This window comes from Chiloscyllium punctatum, chromosome 17, assembly GCF_047496795.1.
Source record: "Chiloscyllium punctatum isolate Juve2018m chromosome 17, sChiPun1.3, whole genome shotgun sequence".
Taxonomy (NCBI): domain Eukaryota; kingdom Metazoa; phylum Chordata; class Chondrichthyes; order Orectolobiformes; family Hemiscylliidae; genus Chiloscyllium; species Chiloscyllium punctatum.
In genome coordinates, this window is record NC_092755.1 from 56,542,527 (window position 1) to 56,555,941 (window position 13,415).

At 49.0% G+C, this 13,415-nt stretch overlaps 1 protein-coding gene across 3 annotated transcripts in view; it reads right to left on the reverse strand.

Annotated features, from left to right (window-relative positions):
• LOC140487857 (transmembrane protein 233-like) overlaps positions 1-13,415 on the reverse strand; it is a 197,853-nt gene that overhangs the window by 113,332 nt on the left and 71,106 nt on the right. The gene's annotated exons all lie outside the window — the stretch shown is intronic.

Consider the following 13,415-nt stretch of genomic DNA (forward strand, 5'->3'; position numbering starts at 1 on the left):
TTGGAACACCAACACCCTTTCCAGTTGTAAAACCAACACCCCGTACCGTTGGAACACCAACACCCTTTCCCGTTGTAAAACCAACACCCTGTACAGTTGTAACACCAACACCCTGTACGTTTGCAACACCAACACCCGTCCAGGTGTAACACCAACTCCCTGTCCAGTTGAAACACCAATGCCCTGTCCAGTTGTAACACCAACACCCTGTCCAGTTGCCATACCAACACCCTGTACATTTGCAACACCAACACCCTGTCCAGTTGCTGTACCAACACCCTGTCCAGTTGTAACATCAACATTCTGTACAGTTGTAACACCAACACCCTTCACAGATGAAACACCAACACCCTTCACAGTTGTAACACCAACACCCTGAACAGTTGCAGCACCAACACCCTGTACAGTTGCTGTACCAACACCATGTACAGTTGCTGTACCAAAACCCTGTACAGTTGCCATACCAACACATATCAACACCCTGTACGGTTGCTGTACCAACACCCTGTCCAGTTGCTGTACCAACACCTGGCACAGTTGCTGTACCAAAAGCCTGTACAGTTGTAACACCAATACGCTATACAGTTGCAGAACCAACACCCTGTCCACTTGTAACACCAACATCCTGCACAGTTGTAACACCAACACCCTGTACAGTTGCAGCACCAACACCCTGTTCAGTTGTAACACTAACACTCTGTACAGGTGTAACAGCAACACTCTGTACAGTTGTGGTACCAACACTCTGTACAGTTGCATCACCAACACCCTGTACAGTTGTAGCATCAACGCACTGTACAGTTGCCGTAACAACACCCTGTACATTTGCATCACCAACACCCTGTACAGTTATAGCATCAACGCACTGTACAGTTGCCATACCAACTCCCTGTCCAGTTGAAACACCAATGCCCTGTCCAGTTGTAACACCAACTCCCTGTCCAGTTGCCATACCAACACCCTGTACATTTGCAACACCAACACCCTGTCCAGTTGCTGTACCAACACCCTGTCCAGTTGTAACATCAACACTCTGTACAGCTGTAACACCAACACCCTTCACAGATGTAACACCAACACCCTTCACAGTTGTAACACCAACACCCTGAACAGTTGCAGCACCAACACCCTGTACAGTTGCTGTACCAACACCCTGTACAGTTGCTGTACCAACACCCTGTACAGTTGTAACACCAATACGCTGTACAGTTGCAGAACCAACACCCTATCCAGTTGTAACACCAACACCCTGCACAGTTGTAACACCAACACCCTGTACAGTTGCAGCACCAACACCCTGTCCAGTTGTAACACCAACACCCTTTATAGTTGCAGCACCAACACCCTGTTCAGTTGTAACACTAACACTCTGTACAGGTGTAACAGCAACACTCTGTATAGTTGCGGTACCAACACTCTGTACAGTTGTAACACCAACACCCTTTACAGTTGCAACACCAACACCCTGTCCAGTTGCCATACCAACACCCTGTACATTTGCATCACCAACACCCTGTAGAGTTGTAGTATCAACGCACTGTACAGTTGCCATACTAACACCCTGTACAGTTGTAACGCCAACACCCAGTCCAGTTGTAACACCAACTCCCTGTCCAGTTGTAACACCAACACCCTGTCCAGTTGTAACACCAACTCCCTGTCCAGTTGTAACACCAACACCCTGTCCAGTTGTAACACCAACTCCCTGTCCAGTTGTAACACGAACACCCTGTACAGTTGCAGCACCAACACCCTGTACAGTTGTAACACCAACACCCTGTTCAGTGGCACCACCAACACCCTGTACAGTTGTAACACCGACACACTGTACATTTGTAGCACCAACACCCTGTCCAGATGCACCACCAACACCCAGTCCAGTTGTAACACCAACACGATGTACAGTTGTAACACCAACACCCTGTCCAGTTGTAACACCAACTCCCTGTCCAGTTGTAACACCAACACCCTGTCCAGTTGTAACACCAACACTCTGTACAATTGTAGCACCAACACCCTGGCCAGTTGTAACACCAACACCCTGTCCAGTTGCACTACCAACACCCAGTACAGTTGTAACATCAACACCATGTACAGTTGCCATACCAACGCCCTGTCAGTGGCTGTACGAACATCCTGTCCAGTTGTACCACCAACATCCTGTGCAGTTGTAACACCAACACCCCGTACCGTTGTCGCACCAACACACTGTACATTTGTAACACCAACAACCTGTACCGCCGCAACTCCAAAACCCTGTCCAGTTGTAACAACAACACCCTGTCCAGTTGGAGCACCAACACCCTGTACATTTGCACCACCAACACCCTGTACAGTTGTAACACCAACACTCTGTCCAGTTGTAACACTAACACTCTGTACAGTTGCACCACCAACCCCTGTCCAGTTGTAACACCAACACCCTGTACAGTTGCAACACCAACACCCTGTACAGTGGTCGCACCAACACCCCGTACCGTTGTCGCACCAACACACTGTACATTTGTAACACCAACAACCTGTACCGCCGCAACTCCAAAACCCTGTCCAGTTGTAACAACAACACTCTACAGTTGTAACACCAACTCCCAGTCCAGTTGTAACACCAACACCCTGTCCAGTTGGAGCACCAACACCCTGTACATTTGCACCACCAACACCCTGTACAGTTGTAACACCAACACTCTGTCCAGTTGTAACACTAACACTCTGTACAGTTGCACCACCAACCCCTGTCCAGTTGTAACACCAACACCCTGTACAGTTGCAACACCAACACCCTGTACAGTGGTCGCACCAACACCCCATACAGTTGTAGCACAAACACACTGTACAGTTGTAGCACCAACACCCTGTACAGTTGTAACGCCAACACCCTGTCCAGTTGCACCACCAACACCCTGTACACTTTCCGTACCAACACCCTGTTAGTGGCTATACAAACATCCTGTCCAGTTGTACCAACACCCTGTCCAGATGCACCACTAACACACTGTATAGTTGTAACACCAACACCTTGTACAGTTGTTACACCAACACCCTGTACAGTTGTAGCACCAACACCCTGTCCAGTTGTAACACCAACACCCTATACAGTTGCCGTACTAACACCCTGTACAGTTGCTGTACCAACACCATGCCCAGTTGCTGTACCAACACCATGCCCAGTTGCTGTACCAACACCCTGTACAGTTGAAACATCAACACTCTGTACAGTTGTAACACCAACACCCTTCACAGATGTAACACCAACACCCTTCACAGTTGTAACACCAACACCCTGTACAGTTGCTGTACCAACACCATGTACAGTTGCTGTACCAACACCCTGCACAGTTGCCATACCAACACATATCAACACCCTGTACGGTTGCTGTACCAACACCCTGCCCAGTTGCTGTACCAACACCTGGCACAGTTGCTGTACCAACAGCCTGTACACCTTGTAACACCAACACCCCGTACCATTGGAACACCAACACCCTTTCCAGTTGTAAAACCAACACCCCGTACCGTTGGAACACCAACACCCTTTCCCGTTGTAAAACCAACACCCTGTACAGTTGTAACACCAACACCCTGTACGTTTGCAACACCAACACCCGTCCAGGTGTAACACCAACTCCCTGTCCAGTTGAAACACCAATGCCCTGTCCAGTTGTAACACCAACACCCTGTCCAGTTGCCATACCAACACCCTGTACATTTGCAACACCAACACCCTGTCCAGTTGCTGTACCAACACCCTGTCCAGTTGTAACATCAACATTCTGTACAGTTGTAACACCAACACCCTTCACAGATGAAACACCAACACCCTTCACAGTTGTAACACCAACACCCTGAACAGTTGCAGCACCAACACCCTGTACAGTTGCTGTACCAACACCATGTACAGTTGCTGTACCAAAACCCTGTACAGTTGCCATACCAACACATATCAACACCCTGTACGGTTGCTGTACCAACACCCTGCCCAGTTGCTGTACCAACACCTGGCACAGTTGCTGTACCAAAAGCCTGTACAGTTGTAACACCAATACGCTATACAGTTGCAGAACCAACACCCTGTCCACTTGTAACACCAACATCCTGCACAGTTGTAACACCAACACCCTGTACAGTTGCAGCACCAACACCCTGTTCAGTTGTAACACTAACACACTGTACAGGTGTAACAGCAACACTCTGTACAGTTGTGGTACCAACACTCTGTACAGTTGCATCACCAACACCCTGTACAGTTGTAGCATCAACGCACTGTACAGTTGCCGTAACAACACCCTGTACATTTGCATCACCAACACCCTGTACAGTTATAGCATCAACGCACTGTACAGTTGCCATACCAACTCCCTGTCCAGTTGAAACACCAATGCCCTGTCCAGTTGTAACACCAACTCCCTGTCCAGTTGCCATACCAACACCCTGTACATTTGCAACACCAACACCCTGTCCAGTTGCTGTACCAACACCCTGTCCAGTTGTAACATCAACACTCTGTACAGCTGTAACACCAACACCCTTCACAGATGTAACACCAACACCCTTCACAGTTGTAACACCAACACCCTGAACAGTTGCAGCACCAACACCCTGTACAGTTGCTGTACCAACACCCTGTACAGTTGCTGTACCAACACCCTGTACAGTTGTAACACCAATACGCTGTACAGTTGCAGAACCAACACCCTATCCAGTTGTAACACCAACACCCTGCACAGTTGTAACACCAACACCCTGTACAGTTGCAGCACCAACACCCTGTCCAGTTGTAACACCAACACCCTTTATAGTTGCAGCACCAACACCCTGTTCAGTTGTAACACTAACACTCTGTACAGGTGTAACAGCAACACTCTGTATAGTTGCGGTACCAACACTCTGTACAGTTGTAACACCAACACCCTTTACAGTTGCAACACCAACACCCTGTCCAGTTGCCATACCAACACCCTGTACATTTGCATCACCAACACCCTGTAGAGTTGTAGTATCAACGCACTGTACAGTTGCCATACTAACACCCTGTACAGTTGTAACGCCAACACCCAGTCCAGTTGTAACACCAACTCCCTGTCCAGTTGTAACACCAACACCCTGTCCAGTTGTAACACCAACTCCCTGTCCAGTTGTAACACCAACACCCTGTCCAGTTGTAACACCAACTCCCTGTCCAGTTGTAACACGAACACCCTGTACAGTTGCAGCACCAACACCCTGTACAGTTGTAACACCAACACCCTGTTCAGTGGCACCACCAACACCCTGTACAGTTGTAACACCGACACACTGTACATTTGTAGCACCAACACCCTGTCCAGATGCACCACCAACACCCAGTCCAGTTGTAACACCAACACGATGTACAGTTGTAACACCAACACCCTGTCCAGTTGTAATACCAACTCCCTGTCCAGTTGTAACACCAACACCCTGTCCAGTTGTAACACCAACACTCTGTACAATTGTAGCACCAACACCCTGGCCAGTTGTAACACCAACACCCTGTCCAGTTGCACTACCAACACCCAGTACAGTTGTAACATCAACACCATGTACAGTTGCCATACCAACGCCCTGTCAGTGGCTGTACGAACATCCTGTCCAGTTGTACCACCAACATCCTGTGCAGTTGTAACACCAACACCCCGTACCGTTGTCGCACCAACACACTGTACATTTGTAACACCAACAACCTGTACCGCCGCAACTCCAAAACCCTGTCCAGTTGTAACAACAACACTCTACAGTTGTAACACCAACTCCCAGTCCAGTTGTAACACCAACACCCTGTCCAGTTGGAGCACCAACACCCTGTACATTTGCACCACCAACACCCTGTACAGTTGTAACACCAACACTCTGTCCAGTTGTAACACTAACACTCTGTACAGTTGCACCACCAACCCCTGTCCAGTTGTAACACCAACACCCTGTACAGTTGCAACACCAACACCCTGTACAGTGGTCGCACCAACACCCCATACAGTTGTAGCACAAACACACTGTACAGTTGTAGCACCAACACCCTGTACAGTTGTAACGCCAACACCCTGTCCAGTTGCACCACCAACACCCTGTACACTTTCCGTACCAACACCCTGTTAGTGGCTATACAAACATCCTGTCCAGTTGTACCAACACCCTGTCCAGATGCACCACTAACACACTGTATAGTTGTAACACCAACACCTTGTACAGTTGTTACACCAACACCCTGTACAGTTGTAGCACCAACACCCTTTCCAGTTGTAACACCAACACCCTGCACAATTGTAGCACCAACACCCTGTACAGCTGTAGCACCAACACCCTTTCCGGTTGTAACACCAACACCCTGTCCAGTTGCACCACCAACACCCTGTACAGTTGTAACACCAACACCCCGTACAGTTGTAGCACCAACACACTAAACAGTTGGAGCACCAACACACTGTCCAGTTGTAGCACCAACACCCTGTCCAGTTGTAACACCAACACTATCCAGTTGTAACACCAACTCCCTGTCCAGTTGTAATACCAACACCCTGTCCAGTTGTAACACCAACACCCTGCACAATTGTAGCACCAACACCCTGTACAGCTGTAGCACCAACACCCTTTCCGGTTGTAACACCAACACCCTGTACAATTGCAGCACCAACACCGTGTCCAGTTCTAGCACCAACACCCTGTCCAGCTGTAACACCTACAACCTTTACAGTTGCAACATCAACCCCTGTCCAGTTGTAACACCAACACCCTTTACAGTTGCACCACCAACACCCTGTACAGTTGTAACACCAACACCCTGTACAATGGTAAAACCAACACCCTGTACAGTTGTAACACCAACACCTTGTACAGTTGCAGCACCAACACCCTGTCCCGTTGCCGTACCAACACTGTGCCCAGTTACTGTATCAAAAGCCTGTACAGTTGTAACACCAACACCTTCTACCGTTGCAGCACCAACATCCTGTGCAGTTGTAACACCAACACCCAGTACAGTTGTAACACCAACACCCTGTCCAGTTACCTACCAACACCCTGTACAGTTGTAACACCAACACCCTGTACCATTGCACTACCAACACCCAGTACAGTTGTAACACCAACACCATGTACAGTTGCCATACCAACGCCCTGTCAGTGGCTGTACGAACATCCTGTCCAGTTGTACCACCAACACCCCGTACACTTGTAGCATCAACTCCCTGTCCAGTTGTTACACCAACACCCTGTACAGTTGTAATACCAATTACCTGTACAGTTTCTGTACCAAGACCCTGCACAGTTGACGTACGAACACCCTGTACAGTTGTAGCACCAACACCCTGTACATTTGTAACATCAACACTCTGTGCTGTTGGAACACCAACACCCTGCCCAGTTGTAACACCAACACCTTGTCCAGTTGCTGAACCAACACCCTGTATCGTTGTAACACCAACACACTGTACAGTTGCCATACCAACACCCTGTACAGTTGTAACGCCAACACCCCGTACAGTTGCAGCCCCAACAACCTGTCCAGTTGTAACATCAAAACACGGTACAGTTGCTGTACCAACGCCCTGTACCGTTGCCGTACCAACACTGTGTCCAGTTACTGTATCAAAAGCCTGTACAGTTGTAACACCAACACCTTCTACAGTTGCAGCACCAAAATCCTGTACAGTTGTAACACCAACACCCTGTCCAGTTGCACCACCAACACCCTGTACAGTTGTAACACCAACACCCTGTACAGTTGTAGCACCAACGCCCTGTCCACTTCTAGCACCAACACCCTGTCCAGTTGTAACACCAACACCCCGTACAGTTGCAGCCCCAACAACCTGTCCAGTTGTGACATCAAAACACGGTACAGTTGCTGTACCAACACCCTGTACTGTTGCCGTACCAACACTGTGTCCAGTTACTGTATCAAAAGCCTGTACAGTTGTAACACCAACACCTCGACAGTTGCAGCACCAAAATCCTGTACAGTTGTAACACCAACACCCTGACCAGTTTCACCACCAACACCCTGTACAGTTGTAACACCAACAAACTGTACAGTTGTAGCACCAACACCCTGTCGAGATGCACCACCAACACCCAGTCCAGTGGCACCACCAACACCCAGTCCAGTTGTAACACCAACACTATCTACAGTTGTAACGCCAACACCCTGTCCAGTTGTAACACCAACTCCCTGTCCAGTTGTAACACGAACACCCTGTCCAGTTGTAACACCAACACTCTGTACAATTGTAGCACCAACACCCTGTCCAGTTGTAACACCAACACCCTGTCCAGCTGTAACACCAACACCCTTGACAGTTTCACCACCAATCCCTGTCCAGTTGTAACACCAACACCCTGTCCAGTTGCACCACCAACACCCTGTACAGTTGTAACACCAACACCCTGTCCAGTGGTAAAACCAACACCTTGTGCAGTTGCAGCACCAACACCCTGTACAGTTGTAACACCAACACCCTGTTCAGTGGCACCACCAACACCCTGTACAGTTGTAACACCGACACACTGTACAATTTGTAGCACCAACACCCTGTCCAGATGCACCACCAATACCCAGTCCAGTTGTAACACCAACACCCTGTCCAGTTGTAACACCAACTCCCTGACCAGTTGTAACACCAACACCCTGTCCAGTTGTAACACCAACACCCTGTCCAGTTGTAACACCAACTCCCGGTCCAGTTGTAACACCAACACCCTCTCCAGTTGTAACACCCACACTCTGTACAATTGTAGCACCAACACCCTGTACAGTTGCAACACCAACACCCTGTACAGTGGTAAAACCAACACCCTGTAGAGTTGTAACACCAACACCCTGTACAGTTGTAACACCAACACCTTGTAGAGTTGCAGCACCAACACCCTGTACAGTTGTAACACCAACACACGGTACAGTTGTAGCACCAACGCCCTGTCCACTTCTAGCACCAACACCCTGTCCAGTTGTAACACCAACACCCCGTACAGTTGCAGCCCCAACAACCTGTCCAGTTGTGACATCAAAACACGGTACAGTTGCTGTACCAACACCATGTACTGTTGCCGTACCAACACTGTGTCCAGTTACTGTATCAAAAGCCTGTACAGTTGTAACACCAACACCTCGACAGTTGCAGCACCAAAATCCTGTACAGTTGTAACACCAACACCCTGACCAGTTTCACCACCAACACCCTGTACAGTTGTAACACCAACAAACTGTACAGTTGTAGCACCAACACCCTGTCGAGATGCACCACCAACACCCAGTCCAGTGGCACCACCAACACCCAGTCCAGTTGTAACACCAACACTATCTACAGTTGTAACGCCAACACCCTGTCCAGTTGTAACACCAACTCCCTGTCCAGTTGTAACACGAACACCCTGTCCAGTTGTAACACCAACACTCTGTACAATTGTAGCACCAACACCCTGTCCAGTTGTAACACCAACACCCTGTCCAGCTGTAACACCAACACCCTTGACAGTTTCACCACCAATCCCTGTCCAGTTGTAACACCAACACCCTGTCCAGTTGCACCACCAACACCCTGTACAGTTGTAACACCAACACCCTGTCCAGTGGTAAAACCAACACCTTGTGCAGTTGCAGCACCAACACCCTGTACAGTTGTAACACCAACACCCTGTTCAGTGGCACCACCAACACCCTGTACAGTTGTAACACCGACACACTGTACAATTTGTAGCACCAACACCCTGTCCAGATGCACCACCAATACCCAGTCCAGTTGTAACACCAACACCCTGTCCAGTTGTAACACCAACTCCCTGACCAGTTGTAACACCAACACCCTGTCCAGTTGTAACACCAACACCCTGTCCAGTTGTAACACCAACTCCCGGTCCAGTTGTAACACCAACACCCTCTCCAGTTGTAACACCCACACTCTGTACAATTGTAGCACCAACACCCTGTACAGTTGCAACACCAACACCCTGTACAGTGGTAAAACCAACACCCTGTACAGTTGTAACACCAACACCCTGTACAGTTGTAACACCAACACCCTGTACAGTTGTAACACCAACACCTAGTACAGTTGCAGCACCAACACCCTGTACAGTTGTAACACCAACACCCTGTTCAGTGGCACCACCAACACCTTGTACAGTTGTAACACCGACACACTGTACATTTGTAGCACCAACACCCTGTCCAGATGCACCACCAACACCCAGTCCAGTTGTAACACCAACACGATGTACAGTTGCAACACCAACACCCTGTCCAGTTGTAACACCAACTCCCTGTCCAGTTGTAACACCAACACCCTGTCCAGTTGCAACACCAACACCCTGTCCAGTTGTAACACCAACACCCTGTCCAGTTGTAACACCAACACCCTGTCCAGATGCACCACCAACACCCAGTCCAGTGGCACCACCAACACCCAGTCCAGTTGTAACACCAACACCCTGTCCAGTTGTAACACCAACTCCCTGTCCAGTTGTAACACCAACACCCAGTCCAGTTGTAACACCAACACCCTGTCCAGTTGTAACACCAACACTCTGTACAATTGTAGCACCAACACCCTGTCCCGTTGCACCACCAACACCCTGTACAGTTGTAACACCAACTCCCTGTACAGTGGTAAAACCAACACCCTGTACTGTTGTAACACCAACACCCTGTATAGTTGTAACACCAACACCTTGTACAGTTGCAGCATCAACACCCTGTACAGTTGTAACACCAACACCCTGTTCAGTGGCACCACCAACACCCTGTACAGTTGTAACACCGACACACTGTACATTTGTCGCACCAACACCCTGTCCAGATGCACCACCAACACCCAGTCCAGTTGTAACACCAACACGATGTACAGTTGTAACACCAACACCCTGTCCAGTTGTAACACCAACTCCCTGTCCAGCTGTAACACCAACACCCTGTCCAGTTGTAACACCAACACTCTGTACAATTGTAGCACCAACACCCTGTCCAGTTGTAACACCAACACTCTGTACAATTGTAGCACCAACACCCTGTCCAGTTGTAACACCAACACCCTGTCCAGTTGCACCACCAACACCCTGTACAGTTGTAACACCAACACCCCGTACAGTTGTAGCACCAACACACTACACAGTTGTAGCACCAACACACTGTCCAGTTGTAGCACTAACACCCTGTCCAGTTGTAACACCAACACTATCCAGTTGTAACACTAACTCCCTGTCCAGTTGTAACACCAACACCCTGTCCAGTTGTAACACCAACACCCTTTACAGTTGCACCACCAACCCCTGTCCAGTTGTAACACCGACATCCTGTCCAGTTGCAACACCAACACCCTGTACAGTTGTAACACCAACACCCTGTACAGTTGTAACACCAACACCTTGTACAGTTGCAGCACCAACACCCTGCCCCGTTGCCGTACCAACACTGTGTCCAGTTACTGTATCAAAAGCCTGTACAGTTGTAACACCAACACCTTCTACAGTTGCACCACCAACCCCTGTCCAGTTGTAACACCGACATCCTGTCCAGTTGCAACACCAACACCCTGTACAGTTGTAACACCAACACCCTGTACAGTTGTAGCACCAACGCCCTGTCCACTTCTAGCACCAACACCCTGTACAGTTGTAACACCAACACCCTGTACAGTTGCAGCCCCAACAACCTGTCCAGTTGTGACATCAAAACACGGTACAGTTGCTGTACCAACACCATGTACTGTTGCCGTACCAACACTGTGTCCAGTTACTGTATCAAAAGCCTGTACAGTTGTAACACCAACACCTCGACAGTTGCAGCACCAAAATCCTGTACAGTTGTAACACCAACACCCTGACCAGTTTCACCACCAACACCCTGTACAGTTGTAACACCAACAAACTGTACAGTTGTAGCACCAACACCCTGTCCAGATGCACCACCAACACCCAGTCCAGTGGCACCACCAACACCCAGTCCAGTTGTAACACCAACACTATCTACAGTTGTAACGCCAACACCCTGTCCAGTTGTAACACCAACTCCCTGTCCAGTTGTAACACGAACACCCTGTCCAGTTGTAACACCAACACTCTGTACAATTGTAGCACCAACACCCTGTCCAGTTGTAACACCAACACCCTGTCCAGCTGTAACACCAACACCCTTGACAGTTTCACCACCAATCCCTGTCCAGTTGTAACACCAACACCCTGTCCAGTTGCACCACCAACACCCTGTACAGTTGTAACACCAACACCCTGTCCAGTGGTAAAACCAACACCTTGTGCAGTTGCAGCACCAACACCCTGTACAGTTGTAACACCAACACCCTGTTCAGTGGCACCACCAACACCCTGTACAGTTGTAACACCGACACACTGTACAATTTGTAGCACCAACACCCTGTCCAGATGCACCACCAATACCCAGTCCAGTTGTAACACCAACTCCCGGTCCAGTTGTAACACCAACACCCTCTCCAGTTGTAACACCCACACTCTGTACAATTGTAGCACCAACACCCTGTACAGTTGCAACACCAACACCCTGTACAGTGGTAAAACCAACACCCTGTACAGTTGTAACACCAACACCCTGTACAGTTGTAGCACCAACACCCCGTACAGTTGTAGCACCAACACACTACACAGTTGTAGCACCAACACACTGTCCAGTTGTAGAACTAACACCCTGTCCAGTTGTAACACCAACACTATCCAGTTGTAACACCAACTCCCTGTCCAGTTGTAACACCAACACCCTGTCCAGTTGTAACACCAACACCCTTTACAGTTGCACCACCAACCCCTGACCAGTTGTAACACCGACATCCTGTCCAGTTGCAACACCAACACCCTGTACAGTTGTAACACCAACACCCTGTATAGTTGTAACACCAACACCTTGTACAGTTGCAGCACCAACACCCTGCCCCGTTGCCGTACCAACACTGTGTCCAGTTACTGTATCAAAAGCCTGTACACTTGTAACACCAACACCTTCTACAGTTGCACCACCAACCCCTGTCCAGTTGTAACACCGACATCCTGTCCAGTTGCAACACCAACACCCTGTACAGTTGTAACACCAACACCCTGTACAGTTGTAGCACCAACGCCCTGTCCACTTCTAGCACCAACACCCTGTACAGTTGTAACACCAACACCCTGTACAGTTGTAGCACCAACGCCCTGTCCACTTCTAGCACCAACACCCTGTACAGTTGTAACACCAACACCCTGTACAGTTGCAGCCCCAACAACCTGTCCAGTTGTGACATCAAAACACGGTACAGTTGCTGTACCAACACCATGTACTGTTGCCGTACCAACACTGTGTCCAGTTACTGTATCAAAAGCCTGTACAGTTGTAACACCAACACCTCGACAGTTGCAGCACCAAAATCCTGTACAGTTGTAACACCAACACCCTGACCAGTTTC